General features: G+C 46.3%; 1 protein-coding gene across 3 annotated transcripts in view; it reads right to left on the bottom strand.

The window, feature by feature from the left end:
- The window catches only part of LOC138824814 (ubiquitin-like modifier-activating enzyme ATG7), a 172252-nt gene extending 157801 nt beyond the window's left edge, over positions 1–14451 (bottom strand). The window contains exon 1 of one of the 3 annotated variants that reach the window (XM_070019133.1): positions 14431–14451. The gene's annotated coding sequence lies outside the window, so the exon portion shown is untranslated. The remainder of the gene's footprint in view (positions 1–14430) is intronic. The other 2 variants (XM_070019135.1, XM_070019136.1) reach the window with 2 other exon arrangements.
- Positions 14452–16862: the final 2411 nt, after the last annotated feature.

The raw sequence follows: 16862 nt of genomic DNA, 5'->3' as shown, positions 1-16862 counted from the left end.
TACCCAGCATGCCCTGCTAACTATGGGATGTGGTACATTCATTTAATCAGAATCCTGAAGAAATAACTTTAAAATGAAGATTACAAGAACAGGTTTTTTTTAGGCTGATTCAGTTAAAAAGGATTATAATATCTTTTGGCATATTTTAAAATAACATTTTAGCTAACTAACAAATTTATATAAAAGTAGGCTTCATCAAACTTCTTCAAGGCCAGGCCATGTCTTACAAAATAGCTACATTTCCTACAAATGGAAGATACTGTATTTAGTATTCTTTATGCAACTTATAATAAAAGTCTCTAATTTGAAAAGGTACAAATGTGTCTTGACTGTGATAAAAGGCATAATTTATCAGGAATTACCCAGTATGCAGCACTTTAACAAGGTACAATGTGCTTTGATAGTAACTGCAGTCAAAGTGTTTAATCTGGTTTCTTCATGTTTGTTAGGAAAGTGTTTTGTAAAAACCTAGTAAAGTAAGGGTTGAGAAATTCAGAAAACTTCAAGAGTAAATACATGAGTCTTACTAATAAGCCTATTTCTACTAAAAGCACATGAATAAAGTGAAAAAGTTTCAGTGTTTGTTAATTGGGAGGATCTCAGTTTAAGTCTAGTCTGAACAAAAAGTTAGTGAGACCCTTTCTCAAAATTAAGCTTGGAAGCCGGGCGCCCGTGGCTCATGCCTGTAATCCTAGCTACTCAGGAGGCTGAGATCTGAGGATTGTGGTTCAAAGCCAGCGCAGGCAGAAAAGTCCGGGAGACTCTTATCTCCAATGAACCACCAGAAAACCGAAAGTGGCACTGTGGCTCAAGTGGCAGAATGCCTGCCTTGAGCTGAAGAGCTGAGGGACAGCGCCCAGGCCCAGAGTTCAAGCCCCATGACAAAAAAAAAAAAAAAAAATAAGCTTTGTGTGATGGCACCCACCTGTAATACATGGGAGGCAAAAGAGGGGGGACTGAAGTTCTCAGAATAGCCCTCAGCCGAAAAACAAAAACTAACCAAAACATGAGACCCCACCTGAAAAATAAAGCAAATAAAGACTAGTGACATGACTCAAGGGGTAGAAGTGCCTATCTAACCAGTACAAGGCCCCGAATTCAAACCACAGTATCACCAAAGAAAAAGGGACTGGAGGTATAGAGGAGAAAAAAACTGCAGGTCCAGGCCACTGTCAAACACTGAGGACTCCTAATCTGAGATCCCAGAATAATATCTGCATACATATTAAGGTCTGAGGATCTCAATAATTAAAGGTCAACCTGTAAAACCACCACCGTCCAGGGCGGAGGACCTGACCACTGAGGCCCAAGAGCTGTAATACCACACGCTGTGGGGCTAAGGATCCCACAACTCAAGGCCAGTACAGTATCTGTGACACTAGAGGGCGCTCCCTGCCGTCTGCTGCCACCACAAAAGCACCGAAGAGCTTTTCCTACTCAACATTTCTTAACAGAATAGAGCACACTAACTCAATCTTTATGAGTGTGTGTGTGTGTGTGTGTGTGCGTGTGCCCGTGTGTGTCTCTGTCCTGAGGCTTGAACTTGGCCTAGGCACTGTCTCTGGCTTCTTTTGCCCAAGGCTAGCACTCTACCACCTGAGTCAGCTCCATTTCTGGCTTTTTGCTAGTTACTTGGAGATAAGTCTCATAGACCTTCCTGAACAGGCTACCTTCAAAACTGCAACCCTGAGATCTCAGCCTCCTGAGTAGCTAGAAGTTCAGGCATGGGCCATTGGTCTCACTATGTAGTCCAAATTGGTCTCAACCTCCCAAATGCTGAGATTGCAAGGATTTTACTCATCTTAATCCAATCCATATGAATTTTAGGGTTATTTTTCTTGTTTTGTGAAGAATGTCACTGGTATTTTGCCATGAATTGTACTGAATCTGAAGATGGCTGCAGTGGTATGACCATTTTAACAATACTGATTCTGCTCATCCATGAACATAGAAGGCCTTTCCATCTTCTAGTGTCTGCAATTTCTTTAAGTGTTTTGTATTTTTTATTACAAAGGTCTTTCACATCCTTGGTTAGGTTTATTCCTAAGGACCTTTTTTTGAGGATATTAGGAATGGGATTATTTTCTGGATGTCTCTGAGAAAGCTCATTATAGGCATAGAAGAAAACTAATAATTTTTTGGGGGGAGGGGGTTCGTGGGGCCTGAACTCTGGGCTTGGGCGCTGTCCCTCAGCTCTTCAGCTCAAGGCTAGTGCTCTACCACTTGAGCCACAGTGCTACTTCCAGCTTTTTTCTTTTTGCTTATGTGGTGTTGAGGAATCGAACCTAGGGCCTCATGCAGGCAAGGCAAGCGCTCTACCACTGAGCCACCTTCCCAGCCCAAAAATTAATAATTTTTATATGTTGATTTTGTGTCTAGTTACTTTGCAGAATTTATCAGTTCTAAAAATCTTTCAGTGGCATCTGCAGGGTTTCCTACATACAGAATCATCACCTGCATTCATGTGTGGTTTGACTTTTTCCTGTCCCATTTATATTCCTTTTTTTTTTTCTGAATGTTCTGGCTAAAATTTCAAGTATATGGAATATGAATGTGAACAGGTACCCTTTTCTCATTTCTGATTTTAGAGGAAACCTTCAGTTTTCCCCATTCAATATCGTATTAGCTATGGATCTGTGAAACAGTCTTTATCTCAATTATTATCCTTCTACTTCTAGTTTATTCATATCAGGAGAAAATGTGGAGTTTTATTAAAGTTTTATTCTGCATCTATTGAGATGATCATCTGGTTTGTATCCTTGAGAATTAACATACAGGATTGTATCATATTAAAATATGCTTCTACACAGAAAGGAAATAATGGACAGAGAAAAGAATGGGAGAAAATCTTGCCAGCTATTCATTTGAGAATAGACTAATATCCCAAATATGTTAAGAACTCAAAAAAAAAAAACAACAACAAAAGAACAAGTAATCAAAGCAACAAATGTTCAAAGATACTTCTCAAAACAAGTACAAATGGCCAAAAATTATGAAAAAATGCTGAGGATCTTTAACATTGCAGGAACCACAAAACAACACTACTTTGAGATTCTATCTCATTCCAGTGAGAATGGTTATCATAAAAATAAAACAAGCTATGGGCTGGGAAGGTGGCTCAGTGGTAGAGAGCTTGCCTTGCATGCCTGAGGCCCTGGGTTCAATTCCTCAGCACCACATAAGCAAAAAGAAAAAAGCTGGAAGTGGTGCTGTGGCTCAAGTGGTAGAGCACTAGCCTTGAGCTGAAGAGCTGAGGGACAGCACCCAGGCACAGAGTTCAGCCCCCACAACCGGACCCAAAAAAACATAATAATAAAATAAAATAAAACAAGCTGGGCATTGGCGGCTCATGCCTGTAATCCTAACTACTCAGGAGGCTGAGATCTGAGGATCATGGTTCAAAGCCAGCCTGGGCAGGAAAAGTCCATGAGATTCTTATCTCCAATAAACCACCAGAAAACTGGAAGTGGTGCTGTGGCTCAAGGAGTAGAGTGCTTGCCTTGAGCTGAAGAGCAGAGGGACAGGGCCCAGGCCCAGAGTTCAACCCCATGACTGACAAAAATAAATAAAAATAAAAAACAAAACAAAAATAACAAACATTGATAAGAATATGAGGAAGGAAGAAACCCTTATACATTATTGATAGTAATATAGATTAGTTTAATTAATGTGGAAAACAGTAGGGAGCTTCCTCAAAAAACTAATAATAGAACTACCACATGCTTCAGCTGTACCACACCTGGGTATAAACTGACCAAATCAAGGTCAGAATACAGAATAGACACCTGCACACCATAATTATTATAGTAGTACTGACAATAGTCAGTACTAGGAGTACCCCAGGAGTTGTTATCTATTCAACAGATGAATGGATAAAGGAAATATGGTATATGTACACAATGGTATGTTACTCAGCCATAAAAAGGAATGAGTTGTCAACTGCTTTAAAGCAGCTTGAACTATAGTAAAGCAAGCCAGACACAAAGATAATTAAAATGGCTTGAACTAGAGTAAAGCAAGCCAGACACAAAGATAACACCACGTGGAAGCTAGAATAACAGCCTGAAAGGAGCAGAGGGACAACTAGGGACTAGGGCAGCAGGAAGACAGGGAAGGATAGAAGGTTGTAAGAAAGGTAGATATCCCGGGTGCCAGTGGCTCATGCCTGTAATCCTAGCTACTCAGGAGGCTGAGATCTGAGGATGGAGGTTCAAAGCCAGCTGAGGCAGGAAAGTCCATGAGACACTTGTTTACAATAAACCACTCAGACACTGGAAGTGGCGCTGTGGCTCAAGTGGTAGAGCGCTAGCCTTGAGCTGAAGAGCTGAGGGACAGCGCCCAGGCCCAGAGTTCAAGCCCCACGACCAACCAAAAAAAAAAGGTAGATATGATCAAAACATTGTATGTACATGTATCACAGTGAATCTATTCATCTAAACAATTAACTGAATTATAATTCAATTATTAGGAACAACAATAACAAGAGTTACTGGGAGGAAGAAAAACCACAGCCCAGTGAAGTCCTAGAGCAGGCAGTGGGGGAAGGAGGCGGGGAAGTGGGGAGAGGGAAGAGGGGAGAGGAGTAAGAAGAAACAGAACCAGTCAGACAAACAAGGAAGGAAATCATGGATGGTAAACCAGGACAGCCCAAAGAAACACTTCTCAAAGTGCCAGGCTGTCAGGACATCACAAGTCATCAGGAAGGGCTGGCACTGCCATGGGGCTGCGCTATCGGAAGGCTATCTGAAGGAGCTCAGGGGTGGCTCTCTAAAATGTAATTTGGTAGGAAACTGCTGAGGAGAGAACAATCTGCCAAGGCAGGGTCACCACAGGGAGGGACTGCCTATGTTCCAGCAAGTTTGGGGGGCAGGTCACTTGCTATTGCTTTCCTCATAGGCGGCTGCATCCCACAGGCTGAGTATGTTCTACACATTAACAATATGCGTTGGCACCAGAAGTCCCATTGTGAATGAATGGAAAATTCACAATGGGGGCCTAACAAACTCGGGGGAGGGGAGGGCGGGGGAACAAGCGGGAATGATAATAATTAAATTTTTCTCTATACAATTGACAAGCCTCATTGATCACAAAGGACAGCACACTGCTGTCCCCAAAATTTTCCACTGCCTTGGAGTGGTTTATAGCATGTCCTACCAGACTTGGCCTGACCAAAGGCTCTGAGGTGGGCTCCTGCCACACACTCACACAGCCTCAGACCAGCAGTCCTCTGGTGTGCTGGGCTTAAAGGCAGGCACCACATCTGGCTAATTCAAGGCGTCTTAAAAATGAGGCGCATGGGCCCCACCTACTCTTCCTGCTGGGGTGGAGGCAGTCCAGCAGTCCCAGTAACACTAGTGCTACCTTCATGTCTATCTTCGGCCCCTATCACTTTTGCAGACCTCATCTCTAAACCACATCCAATGTAAACCCCCCTCTCACAACTCTGTGCTCTTCTGCCTCAATGAGACAAGCCACTTTTCAGGACCTTTATTCTGTCCATCAGCCCCACACAGCTAATAAATAGCTAACCATTTGCATAATCTGCATGCTAGCCTCCTTTCCAGCACAGTCAACACAAATAGGCAAAAAGCAAAAAAAAAAAAAAAAAGTTATAGCTTTCATGACGGCAGAGCAATCATCCACTGTGGAAGAAAATCAACCCAGCAACGATGGTGGTAAAGGCCTCTGTATGAGGGAGCATCAAATGCAACATTACTCATCCACAACTTGCCTTAAAGGTCAGATGTAACCTATTTTCATTATAATTTTTGATGAACTGCTGAGAACATCAAGATGGAATTTTACCAAGGCCAGGGAATCCTAGAGACAAAGAGAAAAACTCTGTAGCACTTTAATAGGCTGGGGGAAAGTGACTCAGGACACCCACTTGGAAGGTAGGAGACCACTGTAACATCAGTTACACTTTAATAAAGCTGTGAAAGTATAAGTACCAAAAAAGATGATGGTGACTGGCAGAGAGAGAGGCAAGCTAAGAAAGGCGTCTGCATAAAAGGCACATTCTTCAAATGTTTTCTGGCCTTTGCAAAACTGAACAGAACAGTCTCTTTCACAAGAGGATATCACCAGAGGATATGGCTGGGGATTGCTGTTTATAGGCTAAGAAAACAGAGAAGTCTTTAACCATAGCAGCAATGTGATGAGAAAATTGCTAGAAACATCTACAGAGAATCATATAGAAGAAACATGTCACTGAGGAACCTGAATTCTAGGTCCCATTAGTATAGTCCTTGGTCCTTAATGGTAAGAAGGGAATCTGGGAGAACCAAGTCCTGGATACAATCATTTACTTGTAATTCTTCTAGATCCAAACATCTCTTCTTCCTGAAAAGGAAGTCCAACCTGTACAACCTTGGATGGTGCAGATCAGTCTTGGCCTCTGCTTACCTTGGAAAGCTAAGAGGATCTATCACATCTCAACCCTGAATTCAGACATATTCAAGAAATGAAACTGATGCCTACCACAGTGCAAATGTGGGTCAGTGTCACTTCAAATATCTCCATCACATGCAGGAGCCCGAGTCAAACAAGGTGGTACGACATAACTTCCTGCTGAAAGGGACAGGCTTTGGATGCGAACTGACACCACAAGGAACAAGATCCCAGTGGTAGTAAAAACAATCAAGAGGAAAGGCAGGTAGTGGCTGAGTAATACAACCCTCCTGGGGCTGCGTCGCCACCCAACCCTGGTGTCAACTTCAGACCTTTATGAAAATGAAACTGAGTCACCACTGATGACTTGATGTGTGGGGGCTCAGGAAACATCACTGAATGAATGGGTACTGAAGTGCCTGCCCAAGTGGACCTAAACTTTGGTTGGTGTTTTTGAACATTAATCCCCACAGGAAACAAGTGGCAGCACTGCCTCTCGAGAATGGGTGGGGAGGGGTCGGAGTTATTCTCACTGCATGGCTTTCTAGCCTTTTTAATTCTGCATTTTATATATGGGACAACAATACGGAAATAAGTAAAATAATTACAGAAAAAGTCCTATCCCAATGGCAAGAAGACAGAATGAGAGAAGAATACTTCCAGCCCAACTGCTTTGGTCCCAAGAAATAAATAATATCTGGAGTTACTGCAACAACCATGTCTTCTCCACCCTTCTCCACCACTGAGCAGAGGGCCTAGCATGTATTAGTGGTTCAGTGAATGTCAACACAAAGTATCTCTTCTCCCAGTATGGGCCAATGGATACATGATGCAGAGGAAGACAAATTTCAGCACGGTTTAAAAATTACTAATAGTTTGTCCAAACAGTTGATCAGAGAGATTGTGAGCTTCCCATCAGAAAGTACTCAGGCATGTTATTAGATTAGGGTTTGCTGAGGAATGCTGCACAAGGACCCCTGTGCCAAGCAGTCAGGCGGGACAGGGGTTGGCAAGCTTCTCCTATACAGGAAATAGCTAAGGCACTAGGTCACAGGCAGTTTCTGACATATTTTCTTCTCCCTTTTTAATAACCCTTGAAAAAAGAATGACTCAATTCATTGACTAAAAAGAGAAGCCAACAGCAGTGTCTGGCCTACAGGTGTAGCCTGCCAACCCATGGACTGGATGATCTTCTTTGTTGTTTTGGTAAGCTTTGAAGGTGCCAGTTCTGCATTCTGCAGGCTGAATATTTTACAACATAGTAGAAATTAGAAAGGATTGCTGAGATCAAAGCAGAGTGCGAGGCCAGATTCAAAGGCCACATCTACTAGTCGATGATGTGCACCTTGTAATGACAAACAGATGAGTGGATTTCTTTTTCTTTTTCTTTTTTTTTGACGGAGTCTTGCGAGTAGCTCAGGCTGGCTTCAAAACATCATCTTCCTGCCTCAGCCTCCAAAGTGCTAGACTTAGAGATGTGCACCACCCTGTCTGACTCCCGAGACAAAAACTGGTAAATCCAGTGCACAGAAAGCACTTTCCACTCCCTCCCAGGCATCAGCATCATTAAGTCAAGATGAAGCTTACTTGAATTTATTGAGAGTCCTAACAAGCCCAAGCCGTCCTGTTGTCTGTCCGTTCCCCCCGCCCGGGCCCGCCCCGCCCCGCCCCACCCCCTGCCCCCGGCTCCCAGCTCGCGGCTCCAGCAGTTTCCCTCCTGCTTTCTCTCTCAGGGCTGCACGTGCTTCCAGCTTCAGCGCTCAGCTCCCAGCCCTGCCACCCCCAGCTCTGACTGGATGCCCAGGAAACCAGTGCTGCCTGGTGCTCCCCCTCTCAGCTGCAGCTCCCTGCACGTGAGCAGGCCCTCTCCTCCCTCACTGTTCTCACGCCTGCTTGGCTAGTGTGAAACCTCAGCCCAGAGGCACCGGCGGCCTTCCCAGAGGCCCTCCCACCCCCTCTCCTCTTCTCTCCTCCCCCAGGTTGGCAACAGGCCACCACTTCTGACTCCAAACACCTCCACATTTGGCACTTTCAACATCCCTAGTCCCCAGAAGAGGGGCTCTCAAATGTCACTCCGATGAATTCTGGAACTCTTTCTGGGTATCTTCCGCAGGAGACAGTGTCTCTGTGACTGAAATGGCCAACTCCAGTTGGGCATTATGTGTGGTAAGGAACACAGGGCAGCAAGTCACATGGCACAGAAGCTCTATAACCTATTGCCACCCGGGCTCCTGCTCTGGGAAGCAGGCACCATCAGTCAGAGAGAGAATGGCAGGTCTAGCGGGAAGGTGACGAGCTGAGCCTCTGACTGCGGACTCTGAGGACGGCACTCAGGGCAGACGAAGCCCAGGAGCCAGAGCAGGGGTGGCGGGCACATACAGCCTTGAGGCCACCGTTGAGAACAGAGTAGTGCATAGCTTGGAGAAAACTGGGGAAGGGTGAGAGAATAAGCAGGCAGAGGAAGGGAAGGGAAGGGGCAACATCAGGAAAGTCAGAGGGGCCAAGAAGTGAGAGGATGGGGGGGGGGGGGGTCTGAGACTAATGGAGAGTGCCAGTTTGCGTGAGCAGTGGAAGGAAGTGAAGGCCGAAGTGAGGGAGAAGCTCTAGCTGGGAAGAGGGCAGGCATGAGGGAGAAGAGATGGAGGACATTGAAGGAAAGGCCGATGACAGCAACAACAGATGCAACAAGGCAAAGGAGGTGGGATCCCAAAACACACAGGGACTCAGCCCCAGAGTACAGAGCCCACCTCTGCGGCTGGCTGGAGCAAAGCTGACAGGGCAGAAGAGGAGGCAGAAGTGCCCTGAAAGTTGCAACATAATGAAGCAAAAGACAGGGGAGAGGCTGAGAGGAGGGACCAGAATGGCAACACAGGAACTGAGCAGGCCAAGCGCTAAGGCCACTTGGGGCACAGAGGGCCTGCTGCCAGGAAGAGGCCACACAATGTGGTGAAAACATTATATTATATTAAGTGAAGTAAGCCAGGCCCCAAGAAACATAGGTCCCATGCTTTCCCTTATTTGCAATAACTAGTATATGTCTGAGACAAGCAGAAAAGGCCAGATAAGTTGATGTTAGGTGAAATGAAACCCAAGATAAGTATTCAAATGTTTTTACTTTCATGCAATTGTTTCTAACATATTTATAAGATGATTTCTTTGTTGCTTTGTATGTCCCTGCCCCACGGTATAACCCCTGCTTTCACTGTATTTGATGTTGATATAATTTGTGGAGGGGAAGGGGAAAACAAATCGTTTAAATAGGGATACAGGTAGACCCATTGCAACAATGAGATGTACAAATCGTTATGTCGAAAAATGAACTTTACAACTTGGGGGGGGGGGGATGAGAAGGGATGGGAAGGGGAAACAAAGGAGGAGGCAACAATGCTTGATAAGAAATGTACTCATGGGGCTGGGAAGGTGGCTCAGTGGTAGAGCGCTTGCCTTGCATGCCTGAGGCCCTGGGTTCGATTCCTCAGCACCACATAAGCAAAAAGAAAAAAGCCGGAAGTGGCGCTATATCCAAGTGGTAGAGTGCTAGCCTTGAGCTGAAGAGCTGAGGGACAGCGCCCAGGCCCAGAGTTCAGGCCCCATGACCGGACCCCCCCCCAAAAAAAAAAAAGAAATGTACTCATTATCTTACCCATGTAATTGTAATCCCTCTGTATGGTATTTTCACAATTTAAAAAAAATGTGATGGTGACAAGACCACGATACATCTACAATGGCACTGCCAGGGCCCAGCATGCCTCACTCCCCAAGGAAAGACAACTTCCTCCGTGCAGCATGTGCTCACAGACTGATAGGCGACCTGGACAAAGGTGGTGTGAAAACATCCCAGAGATGACTGCTCTGGAGCTGGAGCAGGACCAAGACCCACCCAGTCAGCCCTGACACATGGACTACACATTAGGCCTCCCAACACCGAAGAAAGATGGGAAGCTAGGGAGAGGGGGAAGGAGAGAGGAAGGCCTTCAATTATTCCCTGGGTAAAGGTGGATGACAGAGGCCAACTGACTTCCAAGTAAATTTCAGAGGTCTGGAATAGCCAGACCTCTAACCCAACAATGCTCTATTACTTATCTCCACAGCAAACTCCTCTCTCCATTCTTGTCTGGATTCTTGTCTCCTCCTCTCCCTGACCCACCCAGTCAGTTCTGAGTCCAGCAAGCTCCACCTCTCCTATCTCTCAAATTCACCCACTGTCTCTACTGGCACAGCCAGAGCCTTTGTCCGGCTCTGGTCCCCTGAATCACTGCCACAATGATCAGATCCAACCGGCTGGTCCTGATCAGAGTAGTACAAATGCCACTTGATTACTAGCTTAAAAAGACAAAGCATGGGCTGGGAAGGTGGCTCAGTGGTAGAGCACTTGCCTTGCATGCATGAGGCCCTGGGTTCTATTCCTCAGCACCACATAAGCAGAAAAAAGCCAGAAGTGGCACTATAGCTCAAGTGGTAGAGCACTAGCATAGAGCTGAAGAACTGAGGGACAGTGCCCAGGCCCAGAGTTCAGGCCCCATAGTTGACCAAAAAAAAAAAAAGACAAAGCATGTCACATCATGTCTAAATTTCTTTAGTATCCTGCTTGCCAACCTGACACTTTAAAAATAATGTGAAAACTTCTTAGCCTGGCAACATTATTTGCCAGGTGACGGAGTGTTGGTTATCCTTTAGTACTACACAACAGGTACACCAGCTCATTCCATTTCTATCCCTCCATCCATTTTTATTTTGCCCCCAGTATTGGGGACGGAACCTAGGGACTTGTACATCCTAGGCAAATGCTCTACCATTGAGTTACATCTCCAGTCCTAATTTTAAGACATAAATACTTATAACTTTTCTTGGTCTCTTTCAGACAGGGTCTTGCTATAAAATCTAGGCTGGCCTCAAACTCTACATTATCCTGTCTCAGACACCAAGGGATAGGATTACAGGTGTGTGCCTCCACATCCAGGAGAAAAATCACAAATATTTTTAAAACTCATTTAATTTTCTTTTTTTTTTTTTTTGGGGGGGGGGGTCCAGTTGTGGGGCCTGAACTCTGGGCCTGGGCGCTGTCCCTCAGCTCTTCAGCTCAAGGCTAGCACTCTACCACTTGAGCCACAGCGCCACTTCCGGCTTTTATCTTTTTGCTTATGTGGTGCTGAGGAATCGAACCCAGGGCCTCAGGCATGCAAGGCAAGCGCTCTACCACTGAGCCACCTTCCCAGCCCCTCATTTAATTTTCTGTAAATCTGTATATGTATGCTTTGCAGTGCAAGGGATAAAACCCAGGGTGCCACACATGCTAGGCTCTTCCATGGAGCCACACTCATGGCACCTGACTTCCCTTTTGTACATGAAAAAAACAGAGCCTGGAAAGAAAGTGACTTGGCCAAGGTCATGAGATCAGTTCAGTGGCAAAGCGAGTTCTGGAACACGGGCATCATCTGCTCTCAACCTGCCACAGCCTACATGCCCTTCGTGACTGGCTCCCACTTACTTTTCCATCCATCTCTCAACCTGCACGTCCATTCTGAGCTCTGTTGACTCATCTGCAGACTATAATGCCATCTTCAGCCTTTGCTCATGGCATGTCCAAGCTTTCGTCACCTGGCACTCTCTCCTCATCCATTAGGATCTGGATAAAGCAGCAACTCCTCATGGACGCTTCCAGATAGCTCAAACTCAGTTACATGTACCTGAGCTCCATCTGTTTAGAAAAGTATCCTTACCCTCAAGGACAGGGATATCTGTATTCTCAGCTGGCAGTATAGTATCAGGACTCCAAGAGAGACTCAACAAATGTTTATGTGCATTCTCTCTAATGACAAGCTGGCTGGGAACAAAAATGGGCCCCTATAATTGAATACCAGAGTCCAGCACTCAGTCCTTCAAAGGTTTTCAAAATCACACCACAGGATATTACATGACAGTTGGCCAAGAAAAATTGAAGAAGACAAGATGTTCCAGAAGGAGAAACAACAGGAGCAGTGAGCAGTAGTTGAGACGAACCTGCAAGCAGTTTAACCAAGTCTGAAGCACAAACCTGGGGGATAATGAGCCTCACAGACATAAGCACAAATGACACCTTCCTCTGAGAATTCATGCCTTCCTAGCTAGCTTTTCCAACAGCTGGCTAAAATAAACACGCTTTCCCTGTATTCCCAAGGTCATTCCCATCCTGCTCCCTGTGCCCCTTTTTGTAACACCTATCAAGACCAATAACATCTGCCACTCCTTCTCAAAATGTTCTATTTATTGATCACCACCATCACAATCAAAAGAAGGCTCCACGAAAAATGGTTCCTTCTTATCACTGGTGTCTGCAATGGCTGGTATAGAACAGGCATTTAATCTTTTATTTAGTCAGTCAACAAAAATTTAATCAGCATATACAGTAAGTCAAACACTCTTGATGTGACAACAAATAAGACAAAACTTCCTGTCACCTGGAGCCTTCTCTCTATTGATGAAATATGATTCCTCTAGGGTAAAAAAGGAGGGAAGAGGAAGCCAAACAGATTCCAAAGAATCCCAGCTGAGATTATGAATTATAGATTAGTCCCTTCAGCTCCCAAAGACTAGGAATCGAAACTGGAAGACCAACTAGCTTAGCCAGAGGGCAGAGATATTATGGAAACTAGTAGAAAGAAAGCCAAAGAGGTGGGGCTGGGAATGTGGCTTAGTGGTAGAGTGCTTGCCTAGCATGCACGAAGCCCTAAGTTCCATTCCTCAGTACCACATACACAGAAAAAGCTGGAAGTGGTGCTGTGGCTCACGTGGTAGAGTGCTTAGCCTTGAGCAAAAATAAGCTAAGGGACAGCGTCCAGGCCCTGAGTTCAAGCCCCAGGACTGGCACAAAAAAGAAAGCCAGAGAGAGAGAGTCAGTCAGAGACAGAGACAGAGCAAAGGAGACAAAAACAGGAAGTGCCCAAATCTGCAACTACAGTCTGGTTGCAACTACACAGTTTATTTTTGCTGTTTAAAAATTACTTGAGGGCTGGGAAGGTGGCTCAGTGGTAGAGCGCTTGCCTTGCATGCCTGAGGCCCTGGGTTTGATTCCTCAGCACCACATAAGCAAAAAGATAAAAGCCGGAAGTGGCGCTGTGGCTCAAGTGGTAGAGTGCTAGCCTTGAGCTGAAGAGCTGAGGGACAGCGCCCAGGCCCAGAGTTCAGGCCCCATGACCGGACCAAAAACAAACAAACAAAAATTATCTGAGCCCGGGCCCATGGCTCACGCCTGTCATCCTAGCTACTCAGGAGGCTGAGATCTGAAGATCACGGTTAAAGCCAGCCTGGACAGGAAAGGCTGTGAGACTCTTATCTCCAATAAACCACTCAGAAAACCGGAAGTGGCGCTGTGGCTCAAGTGGTAGAGTGCTCAACTGAAGAGCTGAGGGACAGCGCCCAGGCCCAGAGTTCAAACCCCACGACCTACTCCCCAAAAAATTAGTTGGTATTTTTTCGCAAACATGTATTAGCAGCCAGATTTTCCCCCCAAAAAACAGCATGTTAGTACTGTGCTTGTAACATTCAATTCAGTAAAAAATAAACCTGACAGATAAGTATTCTTACTCCTGCATGTACCTCATCTGGCTGATTTCTAACCTTTGGACTAAACCCAGAAGCCGAGACCCTTCGCCTGGAAAAGGCCTGCGTGGCCTTCGCTAACTCCCCACGGGGCGAGCGACGCGTCGTCACCCCATTTCCCAGACGGGAAAGCGAGGCAGAGGGTGGAGAGGGGCGTCGCATCACACCGCGGGTGACGCCAGGCGGAGAATCAGGCTTCGAACCGCCCGGCCTCCGCGGGCCCGGGACGGGTCTCGAACCCGCCCGCCGGCCGTTCGCGCGGGAGCCAACGCAGGTCCGGTCAGAAGCCCCCGACTGCGGCCGGAGACTCAGCGACCGCCGCCTCGGGGCCGCCTGGAGGCGGGGAGCGCCCCGCGAGCCCCGTGACGCCCTGCCCTCCGCGGCGAGCTCGTCCCTTTTCTGCAGGCCCCCGAAGCCCACCGCGAGACCCCGCCGTCCCCATACGCGCCGCGGCTGACTTACCGCCACTCAACTTCCGGCAACCCCAGCGCCGGTCGCGACGCGCGTCCTGATGACGTATGGCCCCGCCCCCTGGAGACCAGCGCGCGCAAGCGCACCGGAGCCAGGATCCCTCCGGGAAATGCGCCCCCTAGCGCCGGATTAAAGAGGAGGAACTTGAGTGGCGGGGAAGGCGGGGCCTGGGGGTGGGCGAGACCCCCTCAGATCCGGACATGCGCACACGCTGGTCGGCCTTTTTTCTTTTGAAGTGTTTATTGTAAAGGTGGTGTACGGAGGGTTACCGTTGCGCAGAGTACACCTCTTTATGAACAGTGTCACCCCGCCCACTTCCCCCCAGTTCCCTCCCTGCTGAATTAGTTCACCCTTTGTCCCTCCATTTCTGGGCTTCCCCAAATCGGATACTTACATACGAGACAAAAGGTAGCGAAATAAAAAACAGTCACTGAAAGGGAAAAACGGGAAAAAAAGCAAAAGAAAAAAAAATATTTTTTTTTAAAAAGCTGGTTTCAATTTCTTGGAGTTCGTTTCGGTAAGCCTCGTTTTATAGGGCCACATGCACATAGCTATTGAGCCTTTGTGATCCTCTCCTAACACTATCCTCCTTTGGTGTCACTGTGTGAATCTGAGTCCTGTTTATCAGGTTCAAGTGTAATTTTTTTGTCATTTACAATCCATTGGGATTACTTGTAGATTTATAGGCACATTCTACTCTTACAAATGAGGGAAAGTACGCAACCCATTGTTTGTGTAAGCATTATGCCCACCTTTGGTCCTCAGCTCCACCCAGACCTGAGCTCCTCCCTGGCCTGGAGTTCCCGCCATACAGCTGGTACTTCCCTCTCTCCTCCCAGACTCACCTGAACTCCCATCTACCACACTTCTTACCCCCAGACCCTGCTCCCTAGATAGTGAAGGTTGCTGTGTGCTGGGGAGAGGGGGGGAGGGGGATATGGCTCCTCTAATAAACCTTGTAATAATCTTTCTCCTGTGCCTGCCTGTCTCCGTGTGGTCCCCCTGGGATGGATGTGACAGATCCTTTCAGTTTGGATCTGGCTTACTTTGCTTAGTGTAATATTTTCACAATGGATAGCATTTTGGACTTCCCTCTCTTTTTGAATGGTCCACCTTCTTAGTTCAGAATTCATCCTCATCACTATCTTCCTGGGGCAGTAGCACCAAACATGGAAGCACGATAAAAATTCATGAAAATCTTTATCTGCAAAGACTACTGGAAGCTGACAATGAGCAGCTATTATCGCCAACGCTCCCCTCTGCAGAAGGGATGAAGCAGCCTGTTCTTACTGTTGAGTACCTACTGTATACCTGAATCACTGCACAGGTATTGAAGAAAATAAAATCTCAATGTAACCTATGAGGCTCTGATCTTGCTCTGTAGACTACCAATAATCAGAGTAGTGACTACTATTACTCTGTTTTCAAGGTTTCACAGCTCTAATTCGAAGAAAGGCCCTCCAAAGCTGGTGTTTCATTAGTTTACTTATGAAACAGAGCTAGGAAAGTTTACCTGGCTCATGGGCTACAGGGCTTTTGAGCCAGGAGCAACTGTATCTAGAAAGAATACAAACCCAGACTTAGTAAGGTGACTTAATGAGGACTAATAGGGCTGGGAGAGGGGATAGAAATTATTGCAATTTGGAGATCTCGCTGATCAACTGCAAGCATTAAGCAAGAGAATTTCTGTCTCCCTCTCTCCCTTTGGCTGCCCACCCTGCCCCCCAGCTATGTTGGTTTGGAATTCTTGGCCTCAGGCCACCCTTCTGCCTCAGCTTCTGTAGTAGCTGGGATTACAGGTGTGTACCAGCAAGCCAGGTAAGAGATTTTTCCTATCCTGGGAAAGAGTAAACAAAGATGAGAAAGAATCCAGATGAAAGGGTGGCTGTATCCAGATACTTGATCCTAGAACATTTCCTTTCCACTAGCTTGTTTTAAGGAAGTCTTCTGTATTCTTAGAATAAGTATACCTGATAGAGAGACCTTGAGCCAGGAGCGGAAGGTAACCAAAGTTCATTTTTGGCGGCCTGCATTGATCAGTGGCAAGTAGCTCAGCTCATCTTTTATGAAGCAAAGAACAGGAATTCAGAATGTGTATGTTGCACATCTAGCCTTGTGGGGGGTAAACAAAGGCAGGCACCCACAAATCTCATGAATCTTCTGTAAGCACCATGGGACCAGACATATCCTGGCAGTAAACATGTTTGGAGCACAGACTCAGAGTGCCATCCTACCTATGCTTCTATCCTACTTTGTAAATGACTGTTTATTCACCACACCTAGCTTAGGTAATTTTTGAAATGGGGGGGGTGTCTGACTTTTTTTCCCCAGTTGTGAGGCTTGAACTCGGGGCCTGGGTGCTGTCTCTGAGCTTTTTTGTTTTGTTTTTTGTCTATTGTGGGGCTTGAACTCTGGGCTTGGGC

This window comes from Dipodomys merriami, unplaced genomic scaffold (assembly GCF_024711535.1).
Source record: "Dipodomys merriami isolate MVZ:Mamm:240054 unplaced genomic scaffold, mDipMer1.0.p SCAF_13, whole genome shotgun sequence".
In the NCBI taxonomy this organism is placed as follows: domain Eukaryota; kingdom Metazoa; phylum Chordata; class Mammalia; order Rodentia; family Heteromyidae; genus Dipodomys; species Dipodomys merriami.
Note: the sequence above shows the minus strand (reverse complement) of the source record. Positions and strands in the feature narration are given on the sequence as shown.